Here is an 18,816-nt window from a genome sequence, read left to right as displayed (position 1 = left end):
TAATAGTTTGCCTTATAACCATTAGGTTTTCAAGCCAGTGAAGTGTAAACTACTTAGGAGTAGTTTAAGGTAAGTGGTTATGCAGTTTAATCGTATTGTTGAAGGAGGATTTTAGTAGAGTTTTAAATGTTGTATATTTTCTAAATATTAAGAACTATTTTATTTTGAAAAGTGGAACGTATTTTTCAAAATACTAAAAAACACTTGTGAGCAATCGTTATGTGGTATGTTGATGTATGACAGATCCTTCTATGCGTAATATTTATCGTGAATATATGTTCAACGTAATTAATTTATTAATGTTCCTGTATAGATTTACTTTGAGACGATCGTTGCGAATCTGGAATATCCGTTCCAATTCAAGGTTTTTTTTTTCTAATAAGAAAATAGTTATGCAATTTTATACTTTATTTTTACACGTATATATTTAATAGTATATATAATTATACAGTTGTGGGTAAATATATGAAACTTTATTTTTTTAGCAAAATATATGAACCAGGTATTTCTCAAAATCGCTAAAATTGTGGGTAAATATATGAAACCAATTTTTAGCAAAATATATGAACCAGATATTTTTCATAATCGCTACAATTGGGGGTGAATATATGAAACTTTATTTTTTTAGCAAATAATGAGAACCAAATATTTTTCAGAATTGCTACAATAGTGGGTAAAAATATGAAACCAATTTTTAGTAAAATATATGAACCAGATATTTCTCAAAATCGCTACAATTGTGGGTAAATATATGAAACTTTATTTTTTTAGCAAAATATATGAACCAGATTTTTCTCAAAATAGCTACAATTGTGGGTAAATATATGAAACTTTAATTCTTTATCAAAATATATGAACCAGATATTTTTCAAAATCGCTACAATTGTTGGTAAATATATGAAACCAATTTTTTAGCAAAATATATGAACCAGATATTTCTCAAAATCGCTACATTTGTGGGTAAATATATGAATTTAATTTTTTAGCAAAATATATGAACCAGATATTTCTCAAAATAGCTACAATTGTGGGTAAATATATGAAACTTTAATTTTTTAGCAAAATATATGAACCAGATATTTTTCAAAATCGCTACAATTGTGGGTAAATATATGAAACCAATTTTTTAGCAAAATATATGAACCAGATATTTCTCAAAATCGCTACATTTGTGGGTAAATATATGAATTTAATTTTTTAGCAAAATATATGAACCAGATATTTCTCAAAATAGCTAAAATTGTGGGTAAATATATGAAACTTTCATTTTCTAGCAAAATATATGAACCAGATATTTCTCAAAAAACGCTAAAATTGTGGGTAAATATATGAAACTTTAATTTTCTAGCAAAATATATGAACCAGATATTTCTCAAAATCACTAAAATTGTGGGTTAATATATGAAACTTTAATTTCTTAGCAAAATATGTGAACCAGATATTTATCAAAATCGCTACAATTGTGGGTAAATATATGAAACTTTAATTTTTTAGCAAAATATATGAACCAGATATTTCTCAAAATCGCTACATTTGTGGGTAAATATATGAATTTAATTTTTTAACAAAATATATGAACCAGATATTTCTCAAAATCACTACAATTGTCGGTAAATATATGAAGCTTTCATTTTTTGGCAAAATATATGAACCAGCGAGTTTTCAAAATCGCTACATTTGTGGGTAAATATAAGGAACTATAATTTTTTAGCAAAATATAAAAACCAGATAGTTTTCAAAATCACTACAATTGTGATTAAATATATGTTACTTTAATTTCTTAGCAAGATATATGAACCAGATATTTTTCAAAACCGCTACAATTGCGGGTAAATATATGAAACTTTAATTTCTTAGCAAAATATATGAACCAGATATTTCTCAATAGCTACAATTGTGGCTAAATATATGAATTTAATTTTTTAGCAAAATATTTGAACCAGATATTTCTCAAAATCACTACAATTGTGGGTAAATATATGAAACTTTGTTTTTTTAGCAAAATATATGAACCAGATATATCTCAAAATCGCTACAATTGTGGGTAAATATATGAAACTTTAATTTTTTAGCAAAACATATTAATTTTTTTGCGAAATATATGAACCAGATATTTTTCAAAATTATTACAATTGTGGGTAAATACATGCATTTAATTTTTTAACAAAATATGTTAACCAGATATTTCTAAAAATAGCTGTAATTGGGGTAAATATATGAAACTTTAATTTTTTAGCAAAATATATGAACCAGATATTTCTCAAAATTACTACAATTGTGGGTAAATAAATGAATTTAATTTTTCAACAAAATATATGAACCAGATATTTCTCAAAATCGCTACAATTGTGGATGAATATATGAAACTTTAATTTTTAGCAAAATATATGAACCAGATATTTTTCAAAATTGCTAGAGTTATGGGTAAATACATTAATTTAATTTTTCAACAAAATATATGAACCAGATATTTCTCAAAATCGCTACAATTGTGGGTAAATATATGAAACTTTTATTTTTTAGTAAAATATATTAACCAGATATTTCTCAAAATCGCTACAATGGTGAGTAAATATATGAAACTTTCATTTTTTAGCAAAATATATGAACTAGATATTTTTCAAAATTGCTACAATTGTGGGTAAATATACGAATTTAATTTTTTAACAAATTATATGAACCAGATATTTCTCAAAATCGCTACAATTGTGGGTAAATATATGAAAATTTAATTTTTTAGCGAAATATATGAACCAGATATTTTTCCAAATCGCTACAATTGTGATTAAATATATGTAACTTTCATTTTTTAGCAAAATATATGAACCAGATAGTTTTCAAAATCGCTAGAATTGTGGGTAAATATATGAAACTTTTATTTTTTAGCAAAATATATGAACCAGATAGTTTTCAAAATCGCTACAATTGTGGGTAAATATATAAAACTTTAATTTTTTAGCAAAATATATGAACCAGATATTTCTCAAAATCGCTACAGTTTTGGGTAAATATATGAAACTTTAATTCTTTAGCAAAATATATGAACCAAATGTTTCTCTAAATCACTACAATTTTAGGTAAATATATGAAACTTTAATTTTTTACCAAAATATATGAACCAGATATTTTTCAGAATCGCTACAATTGTGGGTAAATATATGAAACTTCAGTTTTTTAGGTATATATACGAATCAGATACTTTTCAAAATCGCTTCAATTGTGGGTAAATATACAAAATCTTTAATTTTTTAGCAAAATATATGAACCAGATATTTCTCAAAATCACTACAGTTGAGTAAATGTATGAAGCGCCTAATTTTTTTAGCAAAATATATGAACCAAATTTTTCTCAAAATCGCTACAATTGTGTGTAAATATATGAAACTAATTTTTAGCAAAATATTTAACCAGATATTTTTCAAAACCGCTATAATTGTGGGTAAATATATGAAACTTTATTTTTTTAGCAAAATATGTAAACCAGATATTTTTCAAAATCGCTACCATTGTTGGTAAATATATGAAACTTTAATTTTTTAGCAAAATATATGAACCAGATATTTCTCAAAATCGCTACCATTGTTGGTAAATATATGAAACTTTAATTTTTTAGCAAAATATATGAACCAGATATTTTTCAAAATCGCTACCATTGTTGGTAAATATATGAAACTTTAATTTTTTAGCAAAATAAATGAACCAGATATTTCTCAAAATCGTTATCTAGTGTGTTGTGCATTCTGACCTTGTATAAAGAAAATTGTGGGAGACACCAGTGGGAAACGAGGTTTTTGGTGGGAAAATACCAAATAAAGTGATTAGCGGCAATAATAAATGTCAGAAATGCAAAATAAAGTAGAAGTAACAAAGATGGTAAAATGTAATTCATGTAAGTGATTGGAAACTCTTGATATCAAAATTATCTATGATTCACTTCACGTTATGTTCTGCCGTGGCTTGCTGCACTCTCCAAATCAACATTACTTCACTGCTTTTCTGCTGCCCCGTGGGTTATTACTTCGGGGATGTTTATTTACGTTCACGGAAGCAACAATAGCTATAAGCTGAACGGAGAGAGATTTCTGCGTTATCAATTGCTGAAATAGATGAATTTACACAAGATTCAGAATAGATTGTACTTCCCTCTTGGAGACGTCTTGGTGATAGTAGTCACGCTGGAACTGTTGGGGAGGGTAGAAAAAATAAGTTACTGTAGAACAACATCCTGCAACTTGTGCGAAAATATTTGGACGCTCGTAATTAAGAAAAAAAAAAAGCTGGTAAAAGCGAATGTGAACGACGCATGGGCAGTAGGGTCTAACTCCTAATCAGTCTCTAAAATGAGAAGAAATGGACTTTACATTTTAATCGACCAATATGCAAGTTTATTATGCCCTGACCCCATTAAACATAAAGAGAAAATTGACAAATTAGCCAGCAGTCGTCCATTTCTTATAGCAAATTCCAATTTCGCTAGCAATTAAAGTATCGCACACTAACCCTTTTGTGTAACTTTTGACGATGTACATAACAAATCATCGTTTACATTTGCTGCGCATACTTTAACCATTCAGAGAAAATATTAACAAAACATTAGTCTCAACAACCAGCTGATTATGCAATAAATGGGATTTGTACAATATGCATACTGTATTTAACACTCTCATTGTCAGTAATGAATTTACTTGTACAAATGTTATACCTTTTTCTCGAAATAATCATATTCTTTAGTAAAATAGAAGACGATCAACTAAGGTGATTTTAATAATATAAATCTTTATTTTGAATATACTTTTTTTATATAAATTGAGTCATAGCTCATAAAGATACTAACTCCTAGTTATAAATTTATCTATTTATAACCTTACTGTATTTCTATCCATTCTTGAATAAGCCTGAAAATCAAGTTTTAAGACCTTCATAAACCTCGCTGTCTGTATTTTACAAATCTTCTTAAAAAATGTTTAGATCCACTTCAGAACTATTTGTCTTGAAGCAATGTTAGATCCAGTTTAAAACTGTTCGTCTTGAAGCAATGTTTAGATCCAGTTTAGAACTGTTCGTCTTGAAGCAATGTTTAGATCCAGTTTAGAACTGTTCGTCTTGAAGCAATGTTTAGATCCAGTTTAGAACTGTTCGTCTTGAAGCAATGTTTAGATCCAGTTTAGAACTGTTCGTCTTGAAGAAATATTTAGATCCAGTTTAGAACTGTTGGTCTTGAAGCAATGTTTAGATCCAGTTTAGAACTGTTCGTCTTGAGCAATGTTTAGATCCAGTTTAGAACTGTTAGTCTTGAAGCAATGTTTAGATCCAGTTTAGAACTGTTCGTCTTGAAGAAATGTTTAGACTTTAGAACTGTTCATCTTGAAGAAATGTTTAGATCCAGTTTAGAACTGCTCGTCTTGGAAAAATGTTTAGATCCCGTTTTACAACTGTTCGTCTTGAAGCAATGTTTAGATCCAGTTTAGAACTGTTTGTCTTGAAGCAATGTTTAGATCCAGTTTAAAACTGTTGGTCTTGAAGCAATGTTTGGATCCAGTTTAGAACTGTTCGTCTTGAAGCAATGTTTGGATCCAGTTTAAAACTGTTGGTCTTGAAGCAATGTTTGGATCCAGTTTAGAACTGTTGGTCTTGAAGCAATGTTTAGATCCAGTTTAGAACTGTTTGTCTTGAAGCAATGTTTAGATCCAGTTTAAAACTGTTCGTCTTGAAGCAATGTTTGGATCCAGTTTAGAACTGTTCGTCTTGAGCAATGTTTAGATCCAGTTTAGAATTGTTTGTCTTGAGCAATGTTTAGATACAGTTTAGAACTGTTTGTCTTGAGCAATGTTTAGATACAGTTTAGAACTGTTTGTCTTGAGCAATGTTTAGATACAGTTTAGAACTGTTAGTCTTGAAGCAATGTTTAGATCCAGTTTAGAACTGTTCGTCTTGAAGAAATGTTTAGATCCAGTTTAGAACTGTTCGTCTTGAAGAAATGTTTAGATCCAGTTTAGAACTGTTTGTCTTGAAGCAATGTTTGGATCCAGTTTAGAACTGTTCGCCTTGAAGAAATATTTAGATCCAGTTTAGAACTGTTGGTCTTGAAGCAATGTTTAGATCCAGTTTAGAACTGTTGGTCTTGAAGCAATGTTTAGATCCAGTTCAGAACTGTTCCTCCTTAAAGCAAAATTTAGATCCCGTTCAGAACTGTTCCTCCTTAAAGCAAAATTTAGATCCCGTTCAGAACTGTTCCTCCTTAAAGTAAAGTTTAGATCCCGTTCAGAACTGTTCCTCCTTAAAGCAATGTTTAGAGCCCGTTCAGAAATGTTCCTCCTTAAAGCAATGTTTAGATCCCGTTCAGAACTGTTCCTCCTTTAAGCAATGTTTGGATCCCGTTCAGAACTGTTCCTCCTTTAAGCAATGTTTGGATCCCGTTCAGAACTGTTCCTCCTTTAAGCAATGTTTAGATCCCGTTCAGAACTGTTCCTCCTTTAAGCAATGTTTAGATCCCGTTCAGAACTGTTCCTCCTTTAAGCAATGTTTAGATCCCGTTCAGAACTGTTCCTCCTTTAAGCAATGTTCAGATCCCGTTCAGAACTGTTCCTCCTTTAAGCAATGTTCAGATCCCGTTCAGAACTGTTCCTCCTTTAAGCAATGTTCAGATCCCGTTCAGAACTGTTCCTCCTTTAAGCAATGTTCAGATCCCGTTCAGAACTGTTCCTCCTTTAAGCAATGTTTAGATCCCGTTCAGAACTGTTCCTCCTTTAAGCAATGTTTAGATCCCGTTCAGAACTGTTCCTCCTTTAAGCAATGTTTAGATCCCGTTCAGAACTGTTTCTCCTTTAAGCAATGTTTAGATCCCGTTCAGAACTGTTCCTCCTTAAAGCAATGTTTAGATCCCGTTCAGAACTGTTCCTCCTTAAAGCAATGTTTAGATCCCGTTCAGAACTGTTCCTCCTTAAAGCAATGTTTAGATCCCGTTCAGAACTGTTCCTCCTTAAAGCAATGTTTAGATCCAGTTCAGAACTGTTCCTCCTTGAAGCAATGTCTAGATCCGGTTCAGAACTGTTCGTCTTGAAACAATGTTTAGATCCAGTTCAGAACTGCTCGTCTTGAAGCAATGTTTAGATCCAGTTCAGAACTGTTCCTCCTTAAAGCAATGTTTAGATCCAGTTCAGAACTGTTCCTCCTTAAAGCAATGTTTAGATCCAGTTCAGAACTGTTCCTCCTTAAAGCAATGTTTAGATCCAGTTCAGAACTGTTCCTCCTTAAAGCAATGTCTAGATCCGGTTCAGAACTGTTCCTCTTAAATCTACAAAAATAAACTAAGTGCATAATTTCTTCAGGCTCTCTACAATTACTACACAAATAACTCTCCATTGTAGCTAAGACTTGTGGTTTTATTTAAACAATATCTGTTTATTGTATTAATCCACTTATTAAGTTTTCCTATACAGTTCAAAACTAAAGGGATAACTCTCTTAAAATATTTGGCAGAACTGATTCACCTCATCATACAAATGTTAGTTTTAATTTTGGCTAATTATAGGTTTTTATTTTCATTACAGAAGGAAATATCTTTATTATTTTGTCATAATATAGTGCTAAAAATAATGGATTCGTTGAAACATAAAAATTAACAAGGTAAGAAAGTCTTGGCTTAAAATATGAAGTTAGTTATTTCGAAGTCTGGTAAATTGTTCTGAATAAATTGCTCGAAAAAAGATACTACTAATGAAATGACCGTAAAAACTGTTAATTCCTTGAAAGATAAATAGCTTGAAAGCAAAGCTCTTGGAAAAGACAGATTGCTTGAAAATGAAAAATTATTTCGTTAAGTAAGTGGTACAAACTAAAATTAATGAATTTATTTATCTTTACAATTGGAAAGCAGAAAAAAAATTAATTGCTACTAAAATTCCTAAATTTGTCCTTTTACAATTAAGGAAAAAAAACTTATTGGGTACTGCATTATGTAATATCGTGTGCAACACTTTTTAAATATTCCTCAACATTATCCGTGTCTTCATAGAGAAATAAAATATTTCATAATATTTTTGTACAGTCACGGTATTTTCTTCTATTTCCAACAACAGTCACACTAACAAATTGGTCGATTTGCATCTCTTGTAAACTTGATTTTCGCTTTAAGCCATCTATGAACTTCCAAAATTTACAGTCAGAGGACAAGCGAATAGTCTATCTTGGGAACTGTTGTACCATCCATCAATAGCATTGTTCGTTTTCAGCATTCCCTTCTTGATGTAGTCGAAACTGATTCACATTTCGTGTTTTAATAAAGCAGGATTAATAGAGTACCCTATTAATCCTGGAATAAACAAGCACGTCTGCGGATGCGTTTGTACTCGTATTGTAACTCCAATATAATCTAAAACTTGAAAATCAACATTTGGTATCTGTATAAATGTCAATGTAATTTGGAGACTAACTTAGGTGCAAATTTTGCACTAGTGTCGCACAAGGCCTTTAACCCACTTCCTTGAATTTTTCAATGAAGGTTTTTGACAAAAATGGAAAAAGCACCCACGACATTTATACATTGTAAATTCTTGCTATATGGCCTTAACCGGGGCCAGTTCAAAATAGTCATTATTGTCAAAGGCTGGAACATTGGATTTTTATTGAAGCCACCAGGAACTCCTTATAAGTTTCTTCAGTTTTATTAGGTAACAATGCATAAACAAGAATCACTATTTTACCTGCTTTCACGCCATGGTAATGTATACAGTTGAGCAATAATCGAGGGAATATTTTTAAAGTTCCACCAGTTTACCAGTGTTCTGGTTGAATTTAGATTCTGTTTCCATTGGGTTGCAAAAACAAATGTACGCCCATTTGTGGTGCTAGAATCATAAATAAGTAATAAATCTCCTTTGTTGGTTTTCGAAAACTAATCGGGATATCAAGATGGAGGGAATGATTAGGGAAAGAATGTCAAACAACTTTTTCTTTTTTTTTCTCACGCGTGTTTAAAGCTTTTTTAATTAACGTTTGAAGAATTTGAATCTGATTTATAGTTTGAGTAATTGGCGACTTTGGAGCAATCTGTCTTTCGAGAAATAAGTATTTTCAATGAACATTGGAAAAATGTGAATCGGATTTATAGTTTAAGGAATGAATGGCGACTTTTGAGCATTGTCTTTTGGAGAAATTGATAATTTGAGAAATGATTTCTGGCATTTTGTTTTAAAGTAACTTGCCTGGATTCAGTTAGGACTCAGACTGAATTATGATTCGCATCCCGTTGATATGTCAATAATACTTTTGTAAAAGCATTAAACTGGCATTTGGTTATATTAATAATAACTACATTCTCCTTGAATTTTTAGAAGATGCCTAATTTTCCTTTGAATGGGTTTTGGGTTTCCATTCCACAGATGTTTGGAGGTAAAACTTTCTATACGTTTACCAAGATTAGCTGGAATTTGATATACTTGAGAAGCAAGCCATCCTTTTGATAGTTTGGTATAGTTATATTACCTATTTCAATATTTTGGAATAAAGTTAGTCCTCCTTTATAAAGTGCTCCTAGCATTTAAAAAAAAATATTGTTTTCCCCAGTTCATCCCTGCAGATGGTTCATAATCATTATTATGGATTCTACCTAAGGTCTTAAAATACCTTTTCATTCCTTCTATCCCTGTTTCTGGCCAAGTTTATCGTTCCTTGCTCATAGTCCCACAATGCAAGTCTTCTTTTTGTCAAGTTTCGCTCCACTCTCTTCTTCATATTCATTAATACCCCATGCAGTTTCCTCGATGCATTTCTACTTGCTCGCAATGATATTGCCATCATCGGCAAAGCCAACCAATAAGTTTTTAACTCATTTGTTATATCTGGAGAAAAATTTCCTAACAAACCTTCAGCCATTCTATACAAGGGTTCTTGAGCTATAACAAATAAAATAATCAACAATGCACAACTCTACAGACTTGCTTATAAGAAAAATGTCTTGATATATGTCCATTTGTGGATGTGTAACTTTTTTGGCTCCTTATAAAGCATTTGAATTAAGTTTAGGTAATCTTAAAGCCAAGTATGGTCAAGGTTCCGAATAAGAAGTCTAGATTACTCCTATCAGTTTATTTGGACATCTGGCTTATTCTCATTATTCAGGAATTATATGAAATCTCTTTGCAAAGTATAATATATAACTAAGCTTCCCTGAACAACACAGAACTGTTTTTCTGTTACGAATGTTGAGAGCATTAATTTTAATCTTTGCTAATACCCATTGCTATAATTTTCTCCTCTACATTTAGCTGCTAATAAATTTTGCTATAATTTTCTCATCTACATTTAGCATACATATAGGTCAATGGCTATTAACAGCTATTAGTTACACTCTTATCCCTTTATTTTATTATTTCAGTCTCCACGCTTCAATTTTAGTTACTCTTCTCCATTTTTTCTAAAGCTTAATACCTCGTTTACTTTAAGTTTCCACTCTTCAAGTTCAGGTTAACTAATATCTCTGTACTTTCATAAATCCGTTGTTTATAATACTCGCATGGTTTTGTAGAATTCGACGGCTAATCCATTAATACCACAGCATTTCCAATTCTGCATTCCTGGTATAGCTTGCCAAATTCTCTCTCTCTCCCCCTCTCTCTCTCTCTCTCTCTCTCTCTCTCTCTCTCTCTCTCTCTCTCTCTCTCTCTCTCTCTCTCTCTCTCTCTCTCTCAGCCTTCAGTGTGGAATTCATGTCTGTCATCTATGACTCGTTCATATTTTCAAGTAATTCATATTTTCATTCGCAATCCGCAGCTTCTTATATATACAGATATCATAATTTACATTCATTTGTATAGACTGTCTATTACATATGCAGCATCTTTTCCACACACTTCAACGATATCCTTTTTTACATTCTTTCCATTCCTATGTAAATATTTACATATTTTTTTCAGTTTTAATTTTCATAAATTGTAGCTGTTATCTGGACCCCTTTCACATATTTCATTTTTACTCGGATTCATTCTGTCTTTAAGCTCCAGTATTTTGTGAAAATTATTACAGTTAGGATTATGGATGTAATGATTCCTCCTTAATTCAGTTTTCAGCAAATTCTGTAAGCCAAATCTCTCTTGATTAATAGTTTTTGCCACTTCGACAAATTAGTCGAAGCTGTTCTTTCGCTCGTTTCCACTAGTCTTAAAATCGAATGAAATTGTAGATCTCATATTTTCCATCTCAAATTACCCCAAAAATGAACACTCGAGTTTCCTATTGCTATTTTGTTTCTCAAAATAGTTTTATTTAATTTCCAATATCCCTAGCCAAAGATAATGTCTTTATCTTAATCCTATTAGAATTGTGATCTGATCAACATAATTGAATATTTTCTGATTCACTTAACATTATTCGTCAAATCTCTTACGTACATGCGATCAATTCTAGAGCTATACTTATGCTTGATATACATATATTCTACCAAATTATTTTTTAATCAAGAGTGTATCTTAAGTTGCAAATCATTTATCCCTTAAAGAGCTTCTATCAAATTATATAGTTATCAGGATTACAGTAATCTCTCATTTGTTATACTGGTCCACATGTTATCGTAAATTGTATCTTAGAGTCATATTGGATAGCATTTAAGAACAGTTCCTCCTTTTTTTTTATTTGTCCTAGAAGGGGCATACACATTTTTTTAAATAGAAAATATGTCCTTTTGATAGGCACGTTCAACACTGGTTATTTGACCCTTTACATCAATCTCTTCATTTCAGAACCTTCACTCATGACTTTTTATTGAAAAGGATAGCTGTACCTCCCTTCAAACTAGACAGTTATATCAGTGCATTTTAACATACTAAAGTTGCGAGATTTATTTGACACTGTGTTCCTGCACAAATTTGCATCCAAATGATAAAAATACACAAAATTAATAAAATTATTTTTAAAATTGCCAAATTTAGGTAATAAAAGCCTACAAATATACGAAGGAGATTCTTTATCTTGCATCCAATTTAAAACTTTTATTCATAAGCAATCGATTCTTCTCGTCTTCAAACCTGCTTTTAAAGTACATCGAACACTTGTATCTCCATCCAATTTAGACTCTAAATGTACACTATTATCCATTGTTAGGCTCTGACAAAGGCAATTGCTTTGTTCATCCCAAACAGTAGCTTGCCACATTTCGGCGCCACTCTTTTTACTGAAGTTTAAATACTGTCTATTGTTGGATCTCCATAGTCTACCTGAAACTTTTCTTTTTCTTCGCGATCCTGAATTTCACTTCACACCTCTTCGATTGGGTCCTCCTTGTGCTTCATATAATTGAATGTCTGGTATCTGCCTCGTCAGCGTGGATTTCTGATTAAACTCTCGAAATAAAGATTCCTTGATGCTGAAGTTTCCACAAGCCTTTCGGCTGCTTCCTCATCTTGCCCGTCCTTGTCAGTTTCAACTTTGTCCATTTTTCCATCGTCCGTCCTTCTCTCGGTGAACGTTTTCGTGCTTTCATAACTTTGAAAGTATTAAATAACGTTTCTGGCATCTATTCCCTTTCTCTTTTATTTACAGACTTTGCTCTAACTGCATGCTCTTCTCCCGTTCCATTATTATTCAAACTTTATATGCTTTTCATTCCTCTGTATTTCAGGGAAAGCTTCCTCTTAGAAATATATATTCTCCTGTTCATATCTAAGTTGCAATCCTTCACAAGATGACCTTTCTTCCCACATTTGCAAAATGTTCTGCTCTGTGGATTATGTAGGATGGTTAAATTGTATCCACCAACAGAAATTGATAAAAGGGTGTTTTCTTTTGCTCTCATCTCTGCTGTTCGAATGCCGTTTAGTAAACCTTCAAATGGTCCAACTACAAATTAGTTACGCTTCAGTACTCTACCTTTCCATACCTATTCAATATATCTAAACCAAGGAGGACATTCCAAAATCAAACTGTTTTCTATAGTCTTGGGTAATGCCATAGCTTCGCTACTATGGTTTTCCACTGTCTTGGGTTAGAGTTCTCTTGCTTGACGGTATAGTAAGGCACACGATTCTATCTTGCTTCTCCTCCTGTTTTATATGAAAGATTCAATTTAATGTTGTTGTTCTTCAGATGTTTTATTTTGATTGTTCATTATTTCTCGTAGTTTATTTCCTAGTTTCCTTTCCTCACTGAGCTACCTTTCCCTGCTAGAGCCTTTGGGCTTATAGCATCCTACTCTCCAGCCAGGTCTATAGCTTACCTTGTAATGATGATAATATCAGTGATAATAATTTTGATTCATCTCCAAATAAAGGTTCGTTCCTTATTGATACATACGAAACTTGCGAACTTACATCTCTAACTTTCACAAATTTTTAAAACTTTATAACTTGCCCTCGAAATTTTTGAAACGTCGGCTAATATTTCTACTCACATTGGTCTTATTTTGATATACTGTATATTCTGAGAACCTTTTATATCACTACTACCTAATTTCTACCTAATTTCATATCGTTAAAACGGCAATTATCAACAATTTCGTTGGTTACATATAGCGTTGTGAAATGCAGGCCTATGGAGTCTTTTTACCACCTGAGAGCGTGTTGTGAATTATAAGCCACCTTAACTGACCTGCTTTATTCACGGGTTAACTGCTAGGTCTGTGTTTAGCCGGGGAACGGAGGGAGGGAAGGAGGGGTTGACAGGCATTAAGAACTCCTACCCCCGTGGCAAATTTCCTCGGGGCATACCGACATACTCTTTCACCTGCCGTGTTTTCTAAGTGTGTAATTGTGTATCAATTTACTTTAATTAAAGCGCTCTTGGTACATAAAACACTTGATAAATAAACTTATTTCGCACCCCTTTCATACACTGCTGGGACAGTAGAAAAACGAGAAAACGGATTTTGAGCGAAGCGAAAAATCTATTTTTGGGTGAGATGGCTATGTCGTCCTGATGGAAGTTCCTACAAATAGCTTCCTAAGGGATATATGTACTACAGCGATATTCCCAGAGAATTTTACCTTTAGGTCTCCAGAATTCTAACTTCTGGCTCGAATATCCTTAAATTTTCTCTCAAGGATATCGCATAACATCAGAGGACGTATTCTTGACATGCCACATAGCAATCTGCACCCCTAATAGCGTTTACGCTTCGAGAGGGAAAGTGGCAGGATTAGAAGAGGAGCCGTATCAAGGTTACCCTAGTTCCCATACTACTATTGAGTATCGCAACAGCGCCATATTCAAGATAGCGGACATTCCTTGTAGCATTGAGCATGGTGCTACAGATACAGTACTTTAGGAGGGATACTGTAAAGATCTTTTCTTTTAGAAAAGAAGGGTGGGTCCATCAGGACGACATGGCCACCTCGCTCAAAAATAGATTTTTTGCTTGTCTCAAAATCCGTTTTTTGGGCTCGAGCCATGTCGTCCCAATGGAAGCGTACCATAGCATTAATGTATCTGTAGATTTTCATCAGTGCCTTCACCTTGGGACAACATTTCTACGGTCATTTGGACCATTTGAGACAAATGGCGTTACAGTTATCAGTCATCACTAATCATAAACGATGTTGGTGCTTCCTGCCCCCTACAGGGAAGAGTCATTCTAGACAGTAGAAAAAGGGCCTCAAGGTTAGCATATATTGTATGAGCAAACATAAGTATACACTGAATATACAAACAGTCTCATAGTTTGTATATATTGCCGAATCAATATCAGTGTGTCTTATATCCACTGTTTGCGAGCATACAATGATATGAAGAATACTTACCTCAGTAAGTCAAAGAACTCTGGCATCTTAAACATGCAGTTATCAGGCGAATTAGGACGCAATTACATTCTAATAGACATTTATTTCTAATAAATGACTAAATGAATTAACAAGTAAAACGAATGTAGCATGATAACGGAATTATACATGTAACATATGCAGAAATTATATTTCTAACTTGAAAGGAAAGAAATGATGAGTGCCACTCTCAGATTGAAGAAAATTTTATAATAAAATTTCTCTTCGTAATTTCTGTACCAGTTACATTTTATTAACACTGTGTACTACGTACACGCGGCACTAGTGCTATATGTATAATTCCACACCTGGGATATTGAACAGAGTTAGTGTCACCATGGTAACACTCATTCAAAAGGAGGTCACACTAAAGGTGATGACCCTTTCTCCCTTTGATTGACAGTCCCAGTCTATTAACTGTTAATCGCAGAATTAGAAAACAGGTTTTAATACACTACCTGCCGCCACCACATAATGCTTCAGTTCATGGACCTTCTTAGCAGTGTTTGTAGAACACTTTGGATGATTTCCATCCAGTATATGAGCGAAGCCGCTCAAAGTCCATATACTGAAAAAAGTTCAGTAATGAAGCAATTTTTCTCTGATCATGACCTACGGGAGTACCGTCAGGATCTGCTCTACGAATAAGTAGGTGAGCTTCGCCCTAAGTTGTTTTAGGGATAAGTTTGATCATGAGGTTTCTACTTTAAAGAGCTGTCCTCCCCTGAAGTCTGAATTTCTACGAAGATTGACCTTTAGACACTCTACAGAGACATCTTCCTTCAGAGGGCAGATTCTCCAGGGACCCCATCTCTTAGTGGGTAGCTCGTTCTTAGCAAGGAAGGTTGGATCAGGGAAGAGATTCAGTTCTCTCTCTTCTGTGAACTGAATGTGGCCCTCATCTCTAGATAAGGCCACTATTTCACTAACTCTAGCCCCGGAGGCTATGGCGAACAGAAAAATAACCTTTTGGGTTAGATCCTTAAGGGAACAATCTTCATTGTTCTCAGACGAGGCGTAATGTAGGACCTTGTCCAAAGACCAATGATGGGCTTTGGTTGTGCTGCAGGCCTAAGCCTTGCGCATGCCTTCGGAATCTTATTAAAGATTTCATTTGCCAGATTCACTTGAAGGCATATAGAAGAGGTCTAGTCGAGGCTGACTTGCACGTGGTTATCGTGTTGGCCGCCAGACCTTGATTATGAAGGTGGACAAAGAAGGACAGACAGAAGTTCATTGAAATTTCTTTGGGTTGCTTTTGTAAAACAAAAGCAACCCACTTTTTCCAAGAAGACTCATATTGTCTTCTAGTTGACTTAGACTTGTATTCTTCTAAGAATTCTATATTGCCTTTTTAGATCCCAAATCTATTCCTGACCGCTAGGGCAAGAAAATCATGGAATGAAGGGTTTGGGTTTTCTGTGATAAATCGAAGGCAATTAACTTCTTGGCCTTCTGAAATAGTCCTGGAACCAGAACTAGGGCCAGTCTCAGGTTCAGTTCTTCACTAAAGAGGGCAGATTGCTCTTGGGCTACTTGGGAGCCAACAGAGGTACTCCTACCTGGAAGGATCTCGGCATGTTGAGGACCTTCAGCAGGAGATCGGATGGGATGAACAGGAATTTCTGATTCCATCCCTTCCATACTAGAGTCATGTCTGTTATCTCCTCCAGAGGATCCTCGTATGGGGCTACATATTGAGGTAGTTTCTTGAAGACGCTCATGATGAAGAGGTCGATCTGCAGTTCGGGGACTTGTTCCCATCTGGGAGAGAATAGGTCTGCGTCCGTGGACCCTTCTAACTCTATCGGCTTGAGCCCTGAGCCCAAGTAGAGCATCCACTGTCACATTGTGGATCGATTGTACATGAACTGCTGACAGGTGCCATCCCTTTAAGTAAGGGATGGTAAACGTCGCCTAGACTGTATGAGACTTTCTCTAGCATTGTCAATTCTGACTTCTCCTTATCGCTTCGGTGTCCCAGATCAGCCGTAGGAGGTCTGATCTGCATGGAGAGTTTTCCCACTCATGACAGGACCAACATGGTCTCAGGACTTTTGGACTTTGACCTTTGTTAGGGAAGTGATGAAGGAAGGACCAATATCGGTCTTTTTAGATCTCTTCGAGCGTTTGATGCGTATCTTCTCCAGACTCTTAACGCATCTTTCAGCTGTGCTCTTAGCACTGGGTCTGTCCCTATTGCGAACTGGAGAGAGTTCAGAGCTCCTCCCTGTTAGCGTCTTGGAAATCTGACTGATTACCAGAGTCTCTTGACCGACCCTGCAATCTCCTTTTACATTCCAAAGGGAAAGAAGAGTTGGTGTAGCCACAGGTTTCTATGGTTTTTTAGCCATTGAAGCCTTTGAGCTGAAGAGAATAAAGACTTCTTGAAGCTTATCTTTCATCCGCGATGTTCCGGGAACTGGATCATTTCCTTGGATGTTCATAGACCAGCCACTTCGGGTGCTACCCACCCCAGCCTCTCGTCCAGGTACATTGAAGCCTGAACCATTTCTAGGCTTGGTTTTGCATGACTGTGTCTGCCAATCCTGTGAAGATACTTAGGACTGTGCCTAGTCCGACAAGTATCTTTCCTAGGATATACGTTACCCTCTGTAACTTGAATCCTAGATAGGAGGGGAGGGGGTGACCGACTGGAAGTTGCCAATAGACACCTTTCAGGTCTGACAAGACTACAAACACCCCTTTTTGAAACTGGGTTCTTATGTTCAGAAGGATTAACATTCTGAACTCTGTTTTATTTAAACTTGTTGAGTGGCGACAAGTCCAGAAGGACTGAGTTTTCACGAGTCCTTCTCGTGAACACCAAACAGCCTTCCCTGGAATTCGATGGACTATAGTTCCCTTACCACCTGTATGCTCTAGAGCTCTAAGGTATACTCCTCCAGGAGGGTTTTGGGTTGTAGGAAGAGTTGAGGAAATGATAGTGGAGACATGTCTACCTCCCATCTTAGTCCCATCTTGATTAGGGATTGGACCCAAGGGTTGAAGGTCCAGCGATCCTGAAGGAACCTCCCTCCTACCAGAAGCATCTCTATGCTTTGAATGATCAGTAGGTTTAAATATTCGACCACCTGCCTGTGGCACCGCGGTCACCGCAACTGTGGCATGTTGTTGAATAGCCCAAGGTATATATCCAGACTTTTGAGTCTTCTTTTAGGTTGGGGACCCACAACTGTGGAAGACTTTCTCTTTGAAAGGATGCCCCACTTTTGGAGAAGTCCTATGTTCTCCGTGGTGGCGTTCTTAATCACTTCCTCGTCTAGGAAGAGGTCTTTACCCCAGATATTGGAAGATATTAGCTTTCTTGTTTCGTGTTTCACTGTTGCGGCAGCAAACACAATCTCCCTACATGCTCTCCTAGCCTTCATAAAGGCATAAAGGTCTTTTACTAAGGTAGCCATATGCATTTTGGATAAGATCATGAGCATGTCTGGGTTACTTTGATGGGTTGAACACAACTCTATGTAGTTTTGTAGGGATAGGGAGGCTGCAAGTCTCTCCTTTGTCTCTTGTTCATTATACAAGAGAAACTCTTGATAGTTTAGGGAGATTCTCGTTAAACTGTCGACTGGCGACATCCGCATCCAGTCTCCCTACTGAAAAGGTTAAGTGGACTTCCTTCCAGCCCTTCTCCTGTCTGAGGAAGGCTAGGGGCAGAGGCTTGCACTCCTCGAGTGCAGGACATAGTTTACCTGCCTCCACTGCCTTGGCAACAGATTTAAATGCCTTCCCTTTAAAGGGGAATGAAATTGAAGCAGGAGCAAGAAAGGAAGGGTGCCTGTTACCTAGTGTGAATACCTTCGACACCGAGTAACCTGCCTTTTTCAGGCTACTTGACAGGATAGCCTGTGCCTTATCATGGTCGAGAATCGTGACCTCCTTCTATTCCATTCCTTTTCTTGACCTTGCTTCATACTTCAGTCGAACGAAACACTCTGGGAAAGTGTCAAAGCTTGGTCAAAACTGGATTTTGGCCAAAGGAACAGCAGCCATCTTCTCAGAGATTGAGTTTGTCGTTTAAAATCAACATCAGCTCCGCAAACCTCCA

Source organism: Palaemon carinicauda, chromosome 16 (genome assembly GCF_036898095.1).
Source record: "Palaemon carinicauda isolate YSFRI2023 chromosome 16, ASM3689809v2, whole genome shotgun sequence".
NCBI classification, from domain to species: domain Eukaryota; kingdom Metazoa; phylum Arthropoda; class Malacostraca; order Decapoda; family Palaemonidae; genus Palaemon; species Palaemon carinicauda.
This window is presented reverse-complemented; position numbering follows the sequence as displayed.